General features: G+C 42.4%; 1 protein-coding gene across 1 annotated transcript in view; it reads left to right on the top strand.

The window, feature by feature from the left end:
* Positions 1 to 7,792: 7,792 nt before the first annotated feature.
* Positions 7,793 to 22,357, top strand: part of ARHGEF4 (Rho guanine nucleotide exchange factor 4) — a 206,186-nt gene continuing 191,621 nt past the window's right edge. Inside the window, exon 1 of the mRNA XM_039380134.1 lies at positions 7,793 to 7,828. The gene's annotated coding sequence lies outside the window, so the exon portion shown is untranslated. The remainder of the gene's footprint in view (positions 7,829 to 22,357) is intronic.

Raw genomic sequence — 22,357 nt, 5'->3', positions numbered from 1 at the left:
CATATTCTTTCTACACACTTGACTCTGATTTATTTGGAAACTTGCATTTACACTGAAATCAGTGTGTCTACGTGTGAAAAAGCTGGTTTTTGTCGAACCATCAACCTTCAATCATACTATCCCAATTCCTGTGAAAGGGATGTAGAATAATATGGATAACTAAAGACAACAAAAAAAAGCAATCAATTTTTATCCCTTTGCATTGAGTTTTATTAGATATATTGCATTTTTCCCTTAGTCAAAGGCAAGTTTTATTCTTTAACTCTCAGCTTTGCTTTTGGATTAAATCAGTGAATTTATTTGCAGATTACAGAAAATAATATAATTTTGATTATGGTCATTATAAGTAAATTGTCATTTAGATTCTAGGAAAAGAAAACAGCAGGATAAACCTTGAGAGCTCACCTTTTCTGTCTTTATGCAATAGATAAATTGCTGTTTAAAGAACTTCCTGATAATAGAGGAATCAGGATGGAATTATTTACCATAGTTCAGATGCAAGCTCTGAGAACAGACCCAAGTTCACAGGCAAAGTTTCAAGCAATGTCTGTCCAGTTCTACCCCTCCAAATTCTCCAATCCACACTCTGCCAGTTGCTTCTGCCCCAGGGGCAGCCCCCCTGAATGTGCAGCTGCCCCCCTGAGCCATGGTTTTAGGATCCAGATGTGTTCCCATGAGCTGCAGTCAGCACTGCTCTTTCCTCCAGCCATTCCAGCTGATTTTCCATGTTGGCATAAGCAAGACCCCCTAGGGCAGACAAGGCCAATGTAGCATCCATTGACCTTGGTGAGATGAGTCTATCCCTTGGACATCATCTGGAAAACTTGTCTAGTAAGTTGTGTTGCAAAGTTATTTACTCAAATCTTATATACTGATTAACAACACGCCGTGGTGGCATCATATGAGCCAGGAAATTACCGGCATGAAAGATACTTTTTATTTATAGCTTTTAGCTTTATTTATAGCTCCTTCTGTATTTTCTTTAACTTTTCCTGGTAACTGTATTTGATATTATTCCCCAGAAAGTGATATCAATGCCTTATATTAACTTACATGGGGGAGAATGTCACAGCCTTTGTTATACTTTGTGTGTTCCTGCAGAGCTAAACTGAAAAGAGTAGGGGGAGGGGGGAACCCTAGTATTTGGAAACATTTTGTGAATGTTTCTGTGCTGCCAAAACAGACAGATAGCTTTCGTGCTCAGACACAAAGTTATGGGGTGGGGCAGGCAGAAGGGATTAATTTTGTTTCCATATGAATAAGTAGGGGGGTTTTTGGTATTATTTGCTATAATCCCATTAGCAAAATGGACAACCCTAGCACAGTTTGGTAGCCTGTCTCTCCCTGCTGAAGCAGAGACCAGGCCCTTAAGGTGTGGTGAGAAGCGCGTGGGTGATAAACCAGAATGTGGGAGAAAAATTATGTCAGTGCTCAAGAGACAATAACTTTCATAATGTTGCCAGTAAAGTTTTCAGATTGGAATTTTTTCCCTTAAAGTCCCAGCACGTGGCTGCATGAGGGTCTGATTTAAGAAAAGAAAAAAGAGTTTTCAGGTGCTATAACTGTGGAGGAAAACTGAAATACCAATTTGCAATGGGAAGTTCTCAGACAGTGACTCTTTTATCCTTGGAATTGTCAGTCATCTTGCAAGTGTTTTAGACCTTGGATCAACTTGTAAAAGATGCTGATTATAATAGCTACTACATTGACTTTTTTTTCTTTGCTTAGTCCAAATAAAAATTCTAAATGGCATGAGTATAGCAGCATTCATCCAAAAAGTGCAGGCTTTCATTTCACTTCCCACATAAATAGCCAGCCAGGATGCCCAGCAGAGAGAGAGTGCAGGGGGACTGACATCAGCAAAATGTGTTGGGAGCAGGGGAAAACCTCCTAAAAAAAAGGAGGGGAGAATGAAAGAAAAAAGAAAAAGAAAAAAAATTACATTTAAGCTGCTGGAAGCAGGCAAAGGCTCCCAGAGCAAATCTACACACAAGACATCCTGGGAACTGCAGTGGTGATAAATAGTGGAATGTTTCCCACTGTCTAGCAGACCTGCATTTGCCACTCTCCTAAGAAGATAACTGGCTGTTGAATTGTGAGGATGACAACACAGGGTGCCAATAATGAAAAAAAAAGTGATCTTAGTGTAATCTCACAGCATTCCCAATCTTACTGAAGCCAGGGCTCTGCAGACACCTTTGTTTTCATGGATATGTGCTCTTTTCCATCCTATTTGCTTCCAAGTATCTGTCAGCTCTAAGAGAACGGCACCTCTGGCTCCACTGTCTTATGTCCAGAAATCCGTGCAGAGTGATGTTTGTTTGTGTTGGGGACCACTGACACTGATCCCCAGGGGAGCAGCAGCCTGGCTGGAGCCTGTGTTTGTCCAAACCCTGAGCTCTGGAAAGTTACACTGTGGATTGATGTGCATCCCACAGCACTGTCTTACCTCGTGTGCTCAAACCAGGTGTGCAGTAGAGCAGTAGAGCTCGTCCTTTCCAGACTGACAAATGTGTACAATCCTCCGTGAAGACACTGAAGATTTGTGTTCACTCCTGTTCCTGCTTCAAGCATCCAATAGGGCCTTGGATAAATTGCTTTATCTCTGCATCAGTTCTTCATCTTAAGGGAATACTTGATTATTCCCACTAGAACGTACACAGCTCCCTGAGAGAAAGGATGTGCCTGTGTGCCTTGTATAGCAAGTCTCCAATTTGGGCAGCAGCCTGTAGCTGTCACTGCATTACAGACAAAGAGCAGCTGGAAGAGGAGAAGGCCACTCATTAGCAGGAGAGAAGAACTGAAATTTGAATGCCAGTAAGTTAAAAAGCATCCAAAATTAATGGAACATTTGAGTTTTCAGATTTGCTTTAGAGTTGTGTAATAAAAAATGTCAGGACATTGCTGAGGAGCTTTCGCAACTGTTTTTGACTTTTTAGGTACCTTTTTTTGGTGGTACTTATGCCTGGAGCAGTTCCAAACCCTAATTGCTTGTTTATCAATCCATTTCACCCTCCCACGCACACACTTGTAGCAGCACAGCACTTTCTGGGATGCACTGTGAAATAAGGAGTAGACATGTCTGAAAACTTCCTCTCTCCCACTTGCCCCAGTTGATTTTCACTTCCATGGAAGTGCCATGTTTCTGAGCACAGTTCCACAAGCAGTGCAGAAGCAGGCATGGATGTTGGTCAGCTGGAATTTCCTTACACTGTATTGCCACAAGAGCATGGGACCGCATCACATTCTCATTAGCTCAGTCAGAAAGGCTTTCAGAGAAAACCAAACCTACCCAGACAAGGTCAGGACCTGTGTTGTAAAATATACAGCAGTTATGAAGAGATTCAGGGAATATTCTATTATCAGAGAGAAATCATTGTTTCAGTAGATCAAAGGAGAAATCTCAGTGCCTCGGGGTTATTTACATGTTGTGTTTGATCCTGCTGTCACTTTGCTCTTCCTCTGAGCAGCACCAGGAATGGATTATTGTCAGGGAATGGAAAAGGGAAGGTTAGAGCCAGGAACTATTTTTACTTGCCAGTTCTTCAGGTCAAGTACAAAACTCAAGAAGTGACTACACAACAGCTTATAAAATAGAAGTGTGCAGAATCAAAAATGCATTCTTCAGAAATCTGATAACTTCACTTGTTTTCAAATATGCCATTCTTGATGATGTTTGGTTGAAATGGTTTAGAAGAGAGTAGTGGTTTTTTATTTGGTTGGGTTTTTTTTCAGAGTGAGGTTTGTGTAAGCTATTTTTGTCAAATGGTTTACTACTGCCACCACAAAAATGGTAATTCTTTTTAAAAAAGGAGCAGACAGAACAGACTAAAAATGAGCATGAAGAAAAACATATAGTGTTGAAGACTATTCTAGACCAAGTTTCTGTGAACTTCATTGTTCAGGGATAAACTGTTTTTGCTTTCAATTAAATCCTATTTATTTAAACTGTTATAGCTTCAAGAGTTACATAGAGTTGCAGATGGTTCATTCTCCTTTCTTCTCATCTTTATGGACCACTCTGCAGTTTCTCTTAAAACTCCTCAGACCTGCAGTGCCTATTCTAAGACAGAAGTTTTAAGTGAGTGTGTTAAAAAGGGATGCTGGAACTGAGGGCAAGAAGAGAAGAACATGAGAAGAACATGCACTTCTCTAGAGAAACACTGGGGCACTTGCTGCTGGGAAGGTTCAAAGCTGCCATAACTTATGGTGAACAGCTAAAGGGATAAATATATGTGAGTGTGTGTCTGTGTGTGCATTACTACCACTGACAGGACCATGATCAGTTTTCCAAGTTCTTCTATATTGTTTTATAATTTTCCTGAAAAACAGAAGCCAACTTTTCATTTGTCCTTGGAAAACCCTAAAGAATGTGTTGTTATCATTACTTCAGTAAGTTTTGTGGGATGGAGGGATTTTACTCCTGTGAGTAAAGAATTATTCATAGCCTCCAGTGTTACTGTAGCTGAGAATCTTCTTGCTCATCTTAAAGATTATAGTGAAAGCAATGAGGTGGGAGAGGTCCTTAGACATACAGAAAAGGAAACCTGGAAAAGAATGTGTAAGGCATGAGGGTTGGGGTCATTGTATGGAATAGAACAGCAATTATTGTTTTATAAGGCATCAGTATTGGAGATGGGCAAAAGGTCTTGAGGCAGAACCTTCAACTTGAAAGTTTTATTTTACTTTTTCATTTCCAACACAAAGTTCAAGCCAAGTTCACTGAAGTTTGTGAACCCTTCAGCAGCAGTTGGCGAAGTTACAAGCAAGCCTGAAATGGTGTGTGGTTTGGGTGCAAATCAGGATGGGTTTGATCCCAAGCCACTTGAAACACAGCATTTTTTGGCAGTGTGTAGCTTTGTGTTTCAGCCTTCCAGCCCAGATCTGGACTCACCCAGAGGGAGCTGTGGCTTAAAGCCCCGTGAATGGTGCCTGCTGTACTTGGCACTGGTTTTTCATGGAAATGGTGAGTGTTGAGTACTTGTCCTGGATAGATGGCTTAGGTTCCAGCTCAGCTGCAGGATCATTATACACACATCCATATGTCTGGACTTCAAAGGTGATGAGGTAACATGTGGGTTTCATCCAGTTTTCCACAAGGAGTTTTCTTCAGAACAGACTCACTCCTGGAGCTACACTAAGGCTCTGGAGAAAGCCAGAGTAATTCCAAAGGGTGCACATTGGCACTCTTCCTCAGCATTACTTCTGGTTTAATTACTGTAAAGGAATTCTTAAAAAGTTAATCCATAAAGACTTCTTGACCTGTAAAGTAGATTCCTTTACATGAATCTAGAATGTTTCTCAGTTCTGTTCTGTGTAGTGCAAGGTCTGGGGAAAATTTGCAGAAGCCAAAGTTGGTTCCTGCAGGTCTCATGGATTTTTTTGTGGCCCCTGCCATGATGGCAGGATAAAACCTTTGGTAATCCAAAATGACCAAATGGTGGTCCTGTCTGTGTTAAAGGCTTTGACATCAGTGGACTTGAATAGCTAGGTAAGATGTTATTAATAGTTATTAATATAATAATTAATTGTTATAAATGCTGAGAGGACTTTTACAAAAGCTATTATGGAGTGACTGTATTTTGTTGCCAAGTAGTGATATATTATTTTGTGACATTGGGTATCCTTTCCTCCTTGTTACACTGACTTTAACAACTTTGAATCTCCAGCTAAGCAAGTCTCCAAACTTTCTGAATTAGCAGTGACTAAGGAAATGTGTATGTCCAGCCCTTTCTGGAGGAAGGTGCTACTGTTTAACTGTAATTACTCATCTGAGAACACTTTTCAAGTGACACAAGACTGACGGTTTTTATCTTTATGTAACAAGTGTTCAGAAAAGAACTGCCTGAACTTTTCCTTTTATGGTCTCTAGCACAGGAGTAATTGACAATAACAGAGGAAAACTTTGGATATGTAGTAAATTTTTTAGAAAGTGGAATTGCACAGTTTGGAAGACTTTCAGTTTGCCGTTAAACTATGCAAATGCTGCCTTGATGTATGCACTTTGAAAGTGTTTTGTTCCTTAGTCCACAGTGAAGTCTAGCATTTAAAACAATTTGACATTGTTATGTGCCATTTTTAGTGTATTTTGATATAGGTTGCATTCTATTACCTCCTATCACTTTTGAAAATTACTTCTATTAAAAACCAAACAAACCTAATTGTCACTGGGTATCTGTCGAAGGGTCCTGGTCCAAGGGGGGAAGAAGACACACAACACACACGAGGATGGTGAGACAAAGGGATGTCTGCCCGCTCAGCGCAGCAGGCAGCTTTTTTATTCAGTTCTCCCACCTCTACTTTCCCATACACAACACAAACATATTCTTACAACAACATCCAGGAATGCAGCACCTGCACTTAGCCACACAGCTCAAGGCTGTGTCCATGGGAACTATCTAATAACTCCACTGCTCTCATGGGAAATGGCCCAACACTTTGCAACACTCCAAATCCTTCAAACTTCATTTGTGGGGCTGTGACTTTACCCCACACCTAATATTGTGATTTTGCAGCAAAATATGTTATGTGTGCATACAAGTAGTACAAGGGAGAATGCACCACAAAACCCTGTCTCTCCACATCCCCTCTGTTCACTCTTTCTTGCTACCTCTGTCTGTGCTCCACTTTCCAGACCAGTCTCAGCTTCCAGCCCTCCAATCCTGCCTCCCCTGCACACCTGGGTGTTGGTTATCTTAAGGATTTTTTTTTTCAAGTTCTTCTTTTCAGACACAAATACTTTTCGACAGGGTGTGGATTACACACATTCTGGTGGGAGATTCTGGACCTCTAAAAGCAAAGTTCTCAGGAGATATGTTATATTCTGCTGGACTTAATTACATCCCAGACAGTGTTAGTACATGCTTGCAAGATAAACAGAATTTCTTCTCAGAGAATGACTTGCACCATATAGTGCCAAGCACTTTAAGCTCATCTGCTAAGCAATAAAGAATTTAGGACTTGCTTATGATCTGACACCAGAATTTTCTAATGCTCAAAAGTTAGGGAGTTATACCTGACATATCACTTTGAAGACAAGGCATGGTTGGTCATTTATATAAAGGTAACATCAGAGAGCTTCCAAACCGAACTGGTTTTTTAAAAAAAGTTCTTCTGAATCCCCATCCAGGCTGAGGTTTTCATGTGGTAGCACTGCATAAACATGATTACTGTTTTAAAGGGCTTGTGGTCTTTAAGAGAAATAACAAGTGGAAGTATTAAAGCACACAAACTAACTGGGATACTGATAGGCAGGGATTTTGCTACCGTCTTTTTTTTTTGCAGTGTGTGTACATAAAGCTTCCTCTCCTACTCTTACACTGAGCTCCTCTCTAAGTAACTGTTGGGGTTTCTTTTGCCGTTTTAACTGTTAGCTTTTCCCTCTCTTCATTTAACCCACCCTCTCAGAAAGAGTCCTGAATACATAAAAAGCTTTTGCAGTGTGCCCTGAAGCATGTATGCTGATGAAGCACATACAATGTAATTATGGATAGCACAATGCAGCATCATGAAGTGCCTTTGTTTACAAGTTCTCTATCATGAGAGTATAATGAACGGATTCACTGAGGAAATGCAAAAGCAGATGCCTTTGGCTGGCTCCTGTTGTTCTCTTTTTGGCAAAGACAGAGGGACAAATCTACTCTGGGACTGCCCCACTGAAGTCAGATGAGTTACACCAGGCAGAAACCAGGAACTGGAACTTTTTTCTTTTCTTCTTCCTTTTTTTTTTTCTTTTAAAGAACACAGTTTCAAGATCTCTTTTCCCTGACTGTCACAATTTCTCTTTCCACAGAAAGCCTATGAGAAAACACTCTCTGCTTCAAAAAAGGTAGGATATCCTTTTAGTCACTAATGTCTAATTTCCTCAGCAGTATAAGTTTTGTGTGTATCTACCAATGGCTGTAATAATAAAATTAATATCTAACTATTTATATTTTAAAAATACTAAAAAGCTAAAATCACAGTTACTGAATGGGACAGTAAGATCAGATGGTGCTGTGGGAGGGATGGAGTGCTGACACACAGCTGTGCTGCTTCAGGTGCATGACTTATGCTTACAGCTGGCCTAGGCCAGCATATGGTACCAGCTTGAAATGTGTACTTACACCTGCCATGGACTGAGGTGTGACACTGGGCAAAGCTTCTGAGGGCAGCTGTCTGTGAAAGCACCTCATTTCACATGTCTGTGAAACTGTTAGGGAAGGAGAGAACCTGTGGCAACTCCTGGTATCTGCACATTTGCAACTGATAATCTTTATAACAAGTTTATTAAGGTAAACCCAGGATTGCACTTTGTAGCACAGTGTAATAACGAAAATCAGCAGGACTGCTGCTGCTTTGTGCCTGCTTGTGCAGTGACCATACTTTGGGTTTTTTTTCCTCTACTGAGGGCCTGAATGGTGCCTCTCATATAAAACCTGCCATTTACAATTTGCCTTTTGCTGAGGCCTCCTTTGTGCTCACACAAGGCAGCTGGCAGGAGTGCTGACCTCCCCGGAGCAGAGCTTGCCAGCACTGGCTAATCAATATTCAGTAGAGTCGGCTGCTCATTATGAAGCCATTGATTATCTCTGGAAGGTTACTCCCACTGTGTGTGTCACTTTTCAGTCTTCCCTTTACCCCTCTACCCCCGTCCCAGGCTCTCAAGAGGACAGAGTTCTGGGGTGGAAATGAGGTTCACTTTCAGCCTCTGAATAGTTTGTCAAAACACTCTTTGGAAAGAAAGCGATTTCCTCACTGCCAGATTTTTGTTTAGACCAGGTTTACACTTTTAATTTCTGGGATATTTTTAATGGTTGCTCTTGAAGTGTTTGTTGTATTTGACTCAGGCAGGTTGCATTACTTACACTGAGCCTTGGTCTCCTGTGACCAAAGGAAAAACCCACATCCTTTGCACAATTGTAGCTGACCTTTCTGACCTCTTGCACAGAAGGAGAGAGCCATGATTTCATATTCCATGCTATTCACAAGCAAATGAACAGGGAGACTCATGGAGAAGTGAAAACATGGCACAAACCCCTGTTTGCTGGTGAGCTTTGCTCAGAGCATACCCAACTCCTCTAACACAAGAGAGGAGGCCAGAGAGGTTTGTGTGGCACAATGCCTGCCCACTACCCTGAAGAGAGTTTGGCAAAAATCATAACAGAGTCTCTCCTTTTAAATGTGAGTTGTCCACTTAAGGGTGTATTCAGTCATCAATACAGCAGTAGAGAACTGTGAGATAAATATGCAAGTCTAAACAGTTGAATTTATTAGGACTCATACAGAAGAGTTACTGAACCAATTGTTTGGTTAATTTGATTTGGTTACTTTGGTTGTAAATATGACATTAACAGTCACAGCAGAGATTACGGGTCGAAAAGGCAAGGTCAGAGGTCTCAGAGGAGGGGAGCACGCAGGTGGAGCTTAGAGACAGATGGGTAAAAGAAAGGCATTTGGCACAGAATAATTGTATTCCTATCTCCATGACACTACCCAGTTCAGGTCAGCGCCCTGCCCAAAGAGCAGAAACTGCACTGTGTTGTGACCATCTACATTAGCAGAAGAATTGAGCTTGCACTTGATGGATAGTGATTCAGTGTCCAGCTTTCTGTTTGCAATAAGCAGATTGAAAGTCAATGGCTCTCAAGCTTTATCCTGCTTGTGTCTTCTCAGCTTGGATTTAAGGCACCACTGAATCCAAGCTACAGGCTTCTGTCTGAATGGGAGTAGAGTCGACAGTGCAAGTAAAAGCACAGCAGAAGTTACTAACTCAGTGAAGGTGAGCATCCTTCTCCTGCCCTTAGCACCGAGGGAGGAGCTGTCGGTGCATGGAGAGCAGACCTGCTGTCTGCTTCTGATTTTATACAAAGTGCTGTGTTACCAGAGAATGGAAAGGCAGGGAATGCACTAATGCTCCTGGAGTGCAAGGCAGTATTCACTGTTGCTGGAACAATACCCAGACCATACCTGGTTGGCACCTTGCATTGGTGCATCTCACACTGGTCCATGATTTGTCAGGCACTGATGACTGAACCCATGTCTCCAAGGGTTATTCCAGCAGCCAGCTCTGTGACCATTGCCAGCAATTTGATCCTGTCCAGTTACTAACACATACCAGAGAGACAATGACAGGGATGTCAAAAATGGCAAGCTGGCATTAACTGGGCTTTGTTTAGCCAAGGGGGTTTCCTGTCAGCTCCCTGTCTTCCTGATCAAGGCATGTGACACAATGGATCTGTCTGCCTGCCAGAGAAAGTTTGTTTGAAGTGTAAGTCGGGAGTTAAAGTGGACAATGGAGACAGTTCCTCAGCTGACAGAGAGGAGCTGTCCCTGGCATAGCAGAACAGTGACTCCACATGCCATCCTCTTTGTCAGGAAGCACTTCCTTTCGGTGCCAGTTGTCAGCCCACTGGCATTAGTGGTTTTGCTACTGTCTGAAAAGAAGCTGTGTTGCTACTGAAGGGAGAGGATCTCCCAGATCCAATTTTGTAATAAGCTTGGGCCCAATATCATTTACACCCAGTTTGTCTTCCAGCTGTCTTTAACACACCTGAGATGTACTTAAAGGATGAAGTGAGGACTAATCTTATGCCTCGGTCAGAGGATATTATTGGTGTATTACAAAGGAAATCTTAACAGAGAGCTGCTGTTCCTATTCTTCTATTAGGCAGAACCTTCCTGTCCCATTTATATTTACATTACCCTGTAGCAATCACTGCAGTCCTAGAGGGAAATAGTGAATTTAATGTGTTTCTAGCTATAGCTACTGATGGACCTAAGTCAGTGTATTGGGACCACACTGCTCACTCCAATCACCAGCAAATTTTTCTGATGTAGCACGAGTATCTGTCCTCTGTATCTCCTTTCCACTTGTGCTTTGGGATGTAGTGAGTTCTGAGAGAAGCAGAGTCCTCTTGGGGCTGCAGTGACAGCCAGTGGGTTAAAGAGTAGTGACATCTTTGTGAAACACTTCAGAGATGTGAAATGCCCCTGAAGCCAATAAAATTTAATCACAGAGTGCACTCACATTTTTCCTTCTGGATTTTTCATTAGGCTGATTATGCCTACTAGTACACAGGGACAGTTAACATGATAGAAAAGAAAGATCTCATAATGGTGTCCAAGTGTGTATTATTATTATTATTATTATTATGTTGAACTTGAGAATCTTGCATTTGTTTCAAGCATGTTTTTTTGTGGAGAAAAAGTATGTGTTTCTGTCTTGGCAGCAAACATGGAAGGAGAACACTGAGATGAACTGTGCAAAGACTTTTTGTAAAATCCCATGTCAGTGTGGTCATGCAGATGAACTAACTGTAGGACTGACCTCCACAAGTGGCAGGGGTAGAGCACAGTTCATATCTGCAGTGTAATAAATGAGGTATCCTTTGGAAGTCATGAGTGTAGAATAAAATTTTGAAAGACCAAGAAAACTTTTGTGACAATGTTGTTCCTGAATTTTTTTAAAATCCCTCCCTTAAGGAACACAGATATAAAGTTACGGCTGATATTTTGGGCTAAGCAGATTCTCAGAGCAGCTGTAGGTCAGTGGCTGCAGACTTCTCAGACTGTTGTGGTGCGGGGTTGAATCAGTGAGTCTTTTCATATTGGAGATACCTACAGCCACTGAACCCATATGGACCTTCTTTTATTACAGGACTCCATAGAAAACCTTAATATATTACAATCTGGAAGTAATAAAACTCCAGCATCCAGAACTGAATGGAAGACCATGCAGTCTTTTGCAGCAGGTATATTGTGTACATATGTTACATCCTGTTACACTGTACATACTCTTACACTGTTGTGTACTTACCTTTAAAAGGACTGGTCAGAAAGTATTTTCAGTAATCCTTGCTCAAAGGCAGCAGATTGTGGGAACTGTTTGTGCAAATGTCAGCATTTCCCTTTATAAATGAAATATATCTCTACTGGATAGAGGTGAGCTCTTGCCCTGCGTTATCAGACACTGTCTTTGATTAAATACCAGTAAAAAGGCCCACTGAGTAATCTGCCTTGTGTGTTTGTAGCCTGAATTGTGGTTACAAAGGTGCTACAGATCTCTCTTGCCTTCCATCTTGGAGTTGTGCCAAGTATTTTCTTCTGAGCTGAGGAAGTGCAATGTTGGTTATTCTCTACTCCCTGTCAGTGCAAGCTCTGAAAGCAAAGATAGAATCTGTATTCATTTGCCTGCAGTTAGAACTTGCTTTCATTCTGGTACTTCAAAGGCTCTTGTAGAAAGACTACACTGGTGGTATGTGTTTCTTGGTATACGACAGGTGGAACTGTTGCCTGCAAAGGTTATTCTGCTCAGATACTTGATCTGCAGTCAGGAGAATGAGTTTGTGTCATTGGTCAAACTGAATTTCAACATGGCGTTGTAACACATCGGTATATAATAAATTCACCATTAGCTTTCTGATAACTTGTTTCAACTTTCAGTGTAAAGCAGCACTTAGAAGATGACTATGTCCTTTGCAAAGAAGGAAAAGGGAATGATGAAAAGAAATATTTGTTAATTTGCAATTTTTTTTGGTAAAGAGAAAAAAAGAAACAGCTTGGAGGAGGTGACCTTTCAGGAGAGCATGCAGTTTATAGTGAGTCAGGACAGCATTATCTTTTTCTTTAAATATGCCTGTACTTCTTTGCATAGAACTTTTTTTGCATGGAACTTATCACCATGGTGTCTGAGTGCCTTCTCCATGCATTCAGTGTTCCAGTATCTTTTTGTGATGTAGCCAAAGGAGGGTGAGGGGTAGATGCAGTGAGTTATTTGCTCAAGGTCATTCAGAAAGTCTGAGGCAGAGCAAAGAGCTGAATGCAGATAACCTAACACTCATATATTGTCTATCCTTTATTTTAGGAATGAATGAATCCCAAAGATTGAAAGCAGTCCAGAATATTATTTCCTATAGGTATTTTCAGTTTGGATTGACTCAGACCCAGGCTTTTCCTTGGCATCCATTCATAGTAGTAGATAAAGGCAGATGTGTTCAACAGTAAGCCCCTGTTTACAGCATGACATCTGAGCTTGCATCGCTGCAGCCTCTTGTTTTGCTGTCACTGTTTCTATGCAGTGTCCTCTTTGCCTGCCTGGTGCACAGACTCACTTTCTATAGAAAGTGGCTTGTAAACCCCTGGGCCCATGGCCAGTCAGGGGAGCATAGAGCTTACTTTCTTCACACATTGCTGCCCTGGATTCCTTCAGGCATTTGTGACCTGTTCCCCCTCATTGCAGGGTATGCAAACAGGAGCTCCAGTTGTGGGTGACCCTGGCCCAGGAGCTCCTCTGGGTTCAGCGTGGGAGTGAAGTGCCACGATTTCAGTCTCCCCATCTTACATCAGTGTTGACCCCTCTGTTTGTGGCTGTGCCAGGCACTATGTAAAGAGCATTGGGATGCTTGGAAAGATACTTCCTTCATGGTAGTGCCTGCTTCTGGTGGTGGTTTTCTCACTCTCTAAAGACTGAGTACAGAGTGCAGCTTGTTCATTTTTCCATCTCAGTGTCCCTCAGTGAGCTTAAAATGCATGGCTTAGAGATCCCTCAGCCCCTCAATGCTGTGCTAACCTGGAAGCCAAAACTCTTATTTCTTGTTGCTTGAACTCAGTTCCTGTCTTCTTTCGGGTGACAAAGTGAAAGATCCCTGGGGAAGTTGTGGTCCCATCAGGTGTTTTACCCGATCCAGTATGATTTCAAATCAGAATTTGTCTACTGGCTTTGGGTTTAGATAGCAGAGTCCATTGCAAATCAGGATGCTGGGCAGTATGACTGCACTGTGTGTGTATCCTATGATTTCTACTGGCTGCCTCAGTGACTCAAGATTATTAGCTTCAGTTTCCCTTTAAAATAAGACTAAAATTGGCCTAGGGTTTGCATTCAGGGAAGTGGAGACAGTGAGGAATGAAATTCAGGAAATTTCTTGGTTAGGTGAAATTTCATACCCACTGGGGTCTCTTAGTGCAGATTCAGGATCATAATTAAGATGCTTATTCTGCAGGATATATTGCTTTTAAAGTCAAATATATGGAACTATGAAACTACTATTTTCACCATTTTCCCAGAGAAACTTTTTTCTGAGACTTTATACTGTACCCAGCATGTAAAAATATATGAGGTACTTCAAATTATAATAAGGAAAACCTGGGCCTTGGAGGATGAATTGCTAAGGCGGACATTTCAAATGGTATTTACTTGTTTGTAGCAAGAGTGCTGCAGCAACTATCTTATGTTGCAGAGAGAATGGGGAATCTGCTTTCCAGACATAGATTTACAGTCCATTAAACCCTTCTGGTATAGTGCACAGCATGAGATATATCAGGAAACCGGGATTAATATCACTATCCAGATGAAAACATTTTGAAGGATAGAAAGTAATTCAGAAGTCCTCGATCTATGTCATTGTTGAGCCATTTTGTTACAACAATTGATGTCACCACATTGCAACACTGACCTGGAAGGTTCTGCTGCAATAAGACTGTACTTGGTGACCATGCTCATACTTTTTATACCTTCTGGATGTTTATTCATTCCACGCCAGTGTCTGCAGCACATCTGTGTAACAAAGAAATTCAGAATGTGGTAGTGCAACAGACACTGCAGAAAACACATGAAGGTGTATAAAGTTAACTCCTTCAGTCATTTGACAAAGAGAATCCCTAAGAATCCTGTGATTTCCCATTCCCATTCTTAGCTTAAGGTATTATGTACTTAAAATGGCCACTGCCCAGCCTTTCTAACTGCCATACTAAGCACAGCACACACACTTTACAGGTGGCTGTACACCACTTTCTGCTCTGTCAGACTTCCCAGTCATTGCTCGACACTCGTTGAAAGTGTTTGAGTGTGCAGAGTTTCGTAGGTTTTTTTTGTTTACTGTGTGGGGTTGGAATACTTTTTATCAAAACCTGTGTCCTGGAGGGTGTGTGTTTCTGTCCTTACAAACCTACCAGTCCATGGAAACTCAACTTCTGCTGCCATCATAGCTGTGAAAGGAATGGGTTACTGGGACTCCTCACTATCCCGAAGTGGGCAATGGGGGAATGCAGCTGTACCCGGTATCAGAGTTAACACTCTGACTTCTGAAATGGTGAAGGATGATCTTTTGCAGTCCTGAAGAACTTGAAGAATCACTTTTTAGTAAGTTTTTAGTTTAATTCCTACAGAAATGAGAGGTCTATGTCTGTCTGTCCCCCTGCATGTACCTTTTGAAACTGCTGAGAGTTTTTAACCAAATATAAAAGAGAGGTAGAAGTATCAAAGCTTCCTTCAAGTTTCATAAGAACTGGCAGTTAAGTAAACAAGGTGCTCTTACTGAGGGAACAAGCCCCAACTGGCCAGTCAGCATTTATGGGTGGGAACAGTGAATCCAGTGAGAAAGAGTATATTAGGGGACAAAAGTCCATAGGAAGCCAGGCTTCATCAGTTCTGCCTCTTGTGGAATGAACTATTGTTTAGCAGAACACAGAGGTGCTGCATAGATGTGAAACCTCAGTTACAGTTTAGCTTTTGTCTTTCAGTAACAGAGTGTAATGTGTAAAGACTCTTTCAATATTTAGACAGTGGAGCTGAACAAAAACGAGACCATTATATGCAATATCTGTCAAAACTGGTGAATGGTCTGTGTCAGCCTGCCAAATGCAAATGAAGAGTATCTATTCATTTAGTCCAAGAAAGAAAATGATATAACTTCTTTGGTTCAATTAGTTTACTGTAACAAATAAACAAAGAAGAGAGGACTCCAATATGGCAAATGTTCAACTTCAGATAGCTTTAAGAGCTGTAGAAATCACACTGCTCTGATGGTAAGCCTTATTTTACATTCTTTGCTCAGACATAGTCCTTACATCTTCAGAGTGATTTATATGGTCCCTCCATAAGTAGACAAGAATTGAGACCCAAGTTTCATTTATTTGCCTTGTACTTTTAAGGCAAGGGTATACTCATCTTTGTTGGAATGTGGGTTGTTCTCAACCAGGCTGAGCTACCCAATTTATCCTCTGTCAAAGCACTAATGCAATTTTGTACATCTCTGTCATGGAGACATTCCAGCTCTTTGTTTGCAAATGCTACTGTGCCCTCATGGATGGGAACAAAGGGATACGGGGATGTGGAGTTGAAAGGTGTTTCCAACATGAGTCCCAAGCACTTTACAGAAAGAGCTCACAGAGAAAGGGTTGTGAGGCTCACCTGAGGAGTTGATAAGGCTCTGGGAAAAAGATGGATAGCCTGGAGAGGAAGCAGACATGCCTCTGTGGTTGCTGGTAAGGTTGACCCTCTCACTGATGGACACAGTAGGAAACAGTTGGAATGCTCAGGGTGAGCATCTCCAAAGCAGCAGGTTGGATGCCACTGAGTGCACTGTCCTGGCTGTTCTCTGTTGCCCAGACAGGGCAGTCCCCTCTCACTGTGGGGAGTGAGCAGCAAGCTCAGGCTGTGCCGGGACAGTAGGAAATGTCCAGCAAGATGATGGGTCCTGTTCAGCCCAGAAGTCAACGAATTGCTACAAAAGCAGACTGTCACCTAAGTGACCTGCCCCACAAGCTGGAGCTTTCTTGGCAAAGTGGCTGTGCTTCCTGGCAAAGCCTCACATCCTCACCAGCACCATGTTACGGTTGGTCACTCAGCACAAAACCCTCTTGTGCATCCTGCAGAGATTGCAGACTTTCAGTACTTACAGCTTCAAGTAGATCTCATTGGTACCCATTCGCTGCAAGACTTAGTGACTTAGTTTAGGAAATAAAAAATGAGGTTTGCAACCTTTATTTCACAAGAATGTTGTCTTAGAAAGCTAATGGACTATGTGGGTTGAAATAGGGTTATTCCAGGAGCCTGATTTGGAGGGGCACTTATGTGTGGTTCATCTTTCTTTTCCAACTCTGGCGGGTTACTGCCTTCCCCCCAGCCCCAGCTCAGTCCAAAACCGTTATTTCTTCAGTTGTTTTTGAAGGAAATGGAGCAGGGGCAGCTTGCCCTCTGCTGGCCGTCGGCACCCAGGCGGAGGGAAGCCCTTCGGCAGCACGGCCGGGGACCTTCGGAGCTGAACTTGTGATCTGGCTAATTCTGCTGGAATGTAAAGTGATTAGAAGCAGCATTAGAGTGTCGACATAAAAGCTCCTTCTTCAAAGTGACTGCCATAGGAAGGAGAGTAGCCTGTGAGCAAACTAGCCTGAGCAGTAGTGTCCCCGTCCTCAGACTTGAACCGTCAGGTGTCAGCCTAGTTCTGTCTTGAGGGTTTTCAGTGCTGAGTTACACCACTTATCTTTTTCCCAACAAGCTCCCTTTCTCTGCCCCATCAGGTACACAAAACTGAGGCACAGGTGCTCCCAGTGAATTTACAGTACTTCATATTCCCTTGGAGAGAAAAAATAAAAGGATAGATGGGTAAGTCAGGAGTGGTCAGAACTGCTTTCTGCACGCTGAAGTGTGTTGCTCTCTTTTATGGGAAGGTACAGCACACACCAGCTGTGCTGTCCTCCTGCTCCCCTCACCACTTGCAGGGAAGATGAACAAAGGTGACACAGTCCCTTCCAGGGCTCCACTGTGCTCAGGGTTATATACACCTTGTACTTCCATACCCAAACCTGTCCACCCTACAGCTTCTCTGTCCTTGTGAACTGGTTCTTCAGCCACCCTGAATTTGTTTTGCTGTGTCCTTCTGTCAAAAAGAAAAGCTGTTTCCATAACCTTATATTTAATGTTTTTGTGTTAATCCTCACATTCTTTGTCTAAATCCAAATAATATGCATTGCCTTTACTATTCTAAAGGAAAAATACTTATCTTGGATCTTAAATGCCTAATTGCATTTGATTAAACAAAGCCTTCTTAAAATAGACCCCTGAAGGAAAAGATCCAATTGTTGGCTTGTTAAATATCAAACTAAACAAAACCCTGAGGAAATGAAGGGGTGGCTGTCGATGGTGTTACAGTTGCATAGGACTGCTGGTAAGAAAAGTGGCACATGTCCAGAAGAGGCCCACAGCAAAGAGAGGCAACCTGACTCACATGGAGAGTGGGATATGCCACTGCAGAGACTGATTTGTATTTGCAAATGAAATTTAAGGGACAGGTGTATATATATTCTATAGTTTGAAGACTGTTCATTAAATAATATGAAATAAAGTGAAGAAGAAAGTAATTATGGTGACAAGAAACAACTCAAAACACTACTGTATTCTTTCTTTAGCTCCCTGAAGACTGCAGGTCTTTGTGTTTCAACTCATGAGCTACTGTTTGGCACATTTCCTGAACCATTTTGTCTATTCACTTGTTGCTAATGTGAAAGTGCCCAGACTCCCTGGAAAGGCAGCTTTGTTGGAAACCTTTCATTATCAAGGATTAGCTGTTTGGTAAACCTGTGTCCCCTTTAACAGTCTGATGGGAAGTGCCAACTAATGAAGGGCTCATTGTGGTGGTGTGGGACTTGAGTCTGTTTTATTGCTCAACTTGCAAACCAGGGTCTTTTGTGTTCCAAAAGACTGAAGGGAAACTGAGTCATGGCCCTTGATTCTGCTGAAAACATGTGGTGAAAAATATGCTTTCCTTTCTCAGTGCTCTTGCCACGTTTGTGGTCTAAAGGCTTCATGTATCTGGGAATTTTGTTGATATGTTACAGAATTACATGTGTACATTTGAACAATGTTGTGTCAATGCGTAGGCACAGCTTACATGAAACTTCCATATAATGCCAGCATGAAAAACTGAAATAAAGAAACCATTAAGTGCCTTTATCATTTCATAGTGTAGTTGTAAAGCTACCTGACAAAATCTGAACATCCTCATGCCACCTCTAGTCAGGTAGAAGGCATGGTAGACAAGTATAGGATTTACTTTTTCACTGATAACACTTCCATATGTGTTTTAAATTTCAAGAGATTTATTGAAATCCTTTATGAAAGTAATGGAATGAAAATCCATTCTCTATGAAAAGTGTTCCAGTACAACTTAAATCATGAGGAAATACTGCTGAAAATCATCATCAAGTCTGTGATGTCAAACAGGATTCTTTTTATCTCTACAGTAAATCTCTCTCATTGAAACTCCCACGCCACTCGCACACCCAGGGATGCCCAGTGCGTGCAAATGCAAGGGAGCAAAGAAAGGCAGCCCTGTAAACCATCTGGGCAAGAAAACAAAGCCCTACCCACAGCCCCAGCCAGACTTCACGTGTTTGGGGAGGGGAGTGTGGAAGCACCCAGGGAATTGTTAAAGCTCCAGAGGCTGTTCAGGACCAGTGCTGTTGGGTGGGGGGTCAGCAGGTCAGTGTGGAACTGGTCATGTTCCACTAAGAGGAGGACCCAAACACATGGATTGGATTTTGTCTCCTCCTCTGTTACATCTAATTAGGCCAAGTGCAGAGAGTGTCCCTACTGATCCAGGACGTGTGACACAAGTGGTTCCTGCCAAGGGGAAGCAGTTCTGGGTGAGTGTTATTAGCTCTGTCTGGGCAGGAAAGGCAGTCAGGTAACTCAAGGGGGTGTGTGTGATTGAGGGAGTCATGGAAGAGATGATGTTCTAATGCAGGGTTTTGAACTCATTATCTGCATGCAAAGGCTGCAAGAGCACTAATCATGCACATTAATGTGTGTGGTGGGAAGTGACTGAAGAGTGGCCAAGAATACGGAGGGTACTGCAGCCCATACCTCTCCCACTCCCCAAGCCCTGTCTGACCTCTTGGCTTCATGTGGCTCCCACTGTAAGGTTGTACAGGACTGTGTGAACACATGGGGATGTGTTACTTTTTTACTGGTGATCCTCAATACTTCTTCACAGTAGGCTTTTTATGTCTCGATGCTGAAGTGGCTCCATACCATTCAAAAAGGGAGGAGATGCAGTGCTACGTTTGTCTTTTTAGTGTAGTTGTGTAAGTGGGTATAGGACACCAGTTCCCAGCACTGTTCAGGGCTTTGTGGTGGTGCAGGGGGACAGGGCACCGTGAGGACACAGGATAGGAGCTGTGGCACTGCTAGTGACTGATGACACCAGTGGAAACCAGGCCCTTCCTCTCCAAAACTAACCACTCCCCTGCTTCTTTATTCTGGCAATTCTTATGTCCCCCAAATAAACATGTACAATGTAACCCCCTATTTCTAAGATAAAAGGTATATCTACCTTTATAGACATACTATATTCTTCCAACAGCCTGTGACTTGGCTAAGCAGGAGGAAGACTGGATGTGGGATAATTTTGACAGACACAGATGTCATTCCCTCGATAAAACTCTGGCCCAAGCCTCTACTCCTGCTGCTGCAAAGCCACAGGCACCCAAACTGGTCCAGGTCTCAGCCCCAGCAGTTTCTCCAGGAGCCCAGCACCTCTGGCAGCACCACTCTAGCTTTGCCTCACAAAGTTCTCCTGCCCCTGGGAAGGGAGCATCTGCTCAGAGTTTGATCATCCTGATTTGGTCCCTCCTGGCTTAAGTCACAAGCGAACCCTCCACAGCCACTTTCCGGTGAAATGAAGCAGGGATGTGGAAGCCACCTGAGGCCCTCACCTGGCCTGTGCACGGCACTGAGGTTTTCCTGCCTGGAGCTGTTCTGCAGAACCTTCTTCCACCAGAGGGCAGCTGGGAAAAGGAATGTGATGGGCTTGCCTGGCTCGAGATGAGACAGCAGCTAATTTGATGCTAATTACTACGGTTGTAATTTCCTCCCTAAGCAGATGCAATCCCCTTCAGCCATCTCCAATGGCGTTATGCTTAGGGAATGCTCTCCACAATAAAAGCAAAGGCTGTGTTCTTTCCCAGTTCCCCAGAAGATCCATCCTCAGACAGAATCTGAGCTAGACACAATACAATTAGTTATTTGTGTTCTTGAATTAGCAAAAGACTAAACTTTAAATACCCAATAATGCATCTGAACGACGTGTTTGCAATCAGTTTGTCCCTAAGCTCCATTTGTTGCAGATGTGGCATGTTTTCTGCAGCCTAAGGTGGCAAGAACAGAGGAACTCAACAGCTTTTTACAGAGAGCTCAGCACTGCATCTCCTCCCTTTATGAAAGGTGTGGAGCCGCTTTGGTGAGACGTAAAAAGCTTATGACGAAAAACTATTGTAGGATCACAAGTGAAAATAAGTGACAGCTGCTACCTGGTGTAGTCGTATGTGGAGAATACAGGGAATGGAGCAAAACCACTTTTCTAAGTACTTATTTTGCCTTTTCTTGTGATAAAAGAAGGAGCTACCCAGCTATCAGACTTGGGATCCATCTGTGCTAGCATATCCCACACTCCCTGTGACCATGGTGTGTGCTTTTACTGTTACAAGTTTCAGATAATCACTGAAGACTGAGACAAAAGATTCAGTGTTTTTCAAACAGAGACAAGTGGTAGCTCTGACCACCCCCTAATGACTAATCTCAGTCTAATTGTGGTTTTTGCTTTTCATACTTTCCCTTTTGCAGTTTCTTTCATTTGCTTTCCCTTTCATATATATTGTTACTTTCTCTGGGAAGAGAGATTTGCTCCTCTGTCTCATGTTGAGGCTGAATTCAGCTGAAGTCCGTGAGGTCTCTACTGCACTAACAGCAGTTCTTTCTGTGGAAATAAATTGGACTTCAGAGAAGCTGGAGCTTCGGATGATGCTTGCAATTGAAATATTATTTAAGTATGTTCATATCTCATGTTATAAACAAGAAACTCCACCACTGTACTCATCTGTCACAAAGATAGCAAAATATTAGTTATGACAGTTCCTCTCCTCCAAAGATATTACTCATGTTAAAGCTGACTGTTTGTTGTTATTTCCAAAGTTTTAATTGAGATTTTGCATTGAACTGAGAGGGGGTATGAACTCTCAGAGCTGAAGACATTGTGGTGCTTTTTGCCTTCTTTGGAGGTTTCCAATGGAAACTTCATGTTTTCATACACATGATCCCTTTTGGTTTATGTGGCTGTGTCTGATGATCAGGACAAACATGGGAGAGAGCGGGATGGAACATTATGTACAGATGACTATAGGGACATGGGAAGAGTGGAGGGATGAGAAGATAAAAGAAGGAGCAGTTAACCTCCAAGCCATGCAGAAGAAGCGAGGAATTGAGTTCCTGTGAGTTGCCAGAGCTATAAACAGCAGAAACTTCTTTCCTCCTGGGAATCCATAGTGGTACCCACATGAAGGCACAGCCTATGCAGTGGTTGGCTGCTGGCAGGGGAACATGGGCTGTGCAATTCCCTACCAGTGCGCCCTCAGTTCTCCATGGACACGGGGATATAGAGCATTTTGGTGCCTAAAGCAGTTGCTTCTTCCCTCTTCTTTGTAGCCTGAACAATTATAACAATAAACCAAGTCTTGAGCGAGTTTCGTCCACTCCTGTGTGAGTGAAACATGGAACTTGTGAAAATCCATTTATGTTATATAATTAAAGACTGCACTCAAATAC

The sequence above is a fragment of the Pipra filicauda genome, unplaced genomic scaffold (assembly GCF_003945595.2).
Source record: "Pipra filicauda isolate LSUMZ 115617 unplaced genomic scaffold, ASM394559v2 scaffold186_size1760508_pilon, whole genome shotgun sequence".
Classification (NCBI taxonomy): Eukaryota; Metazoa; Chordata; class Aves; order Passeriformes; family Pipridae; genus Pipra; species Pipra filicauda.
Note: the sequence above shows the minus strand (reverse complement) of the source record. Positions and strands in the feature narration are given on the sequence as shown.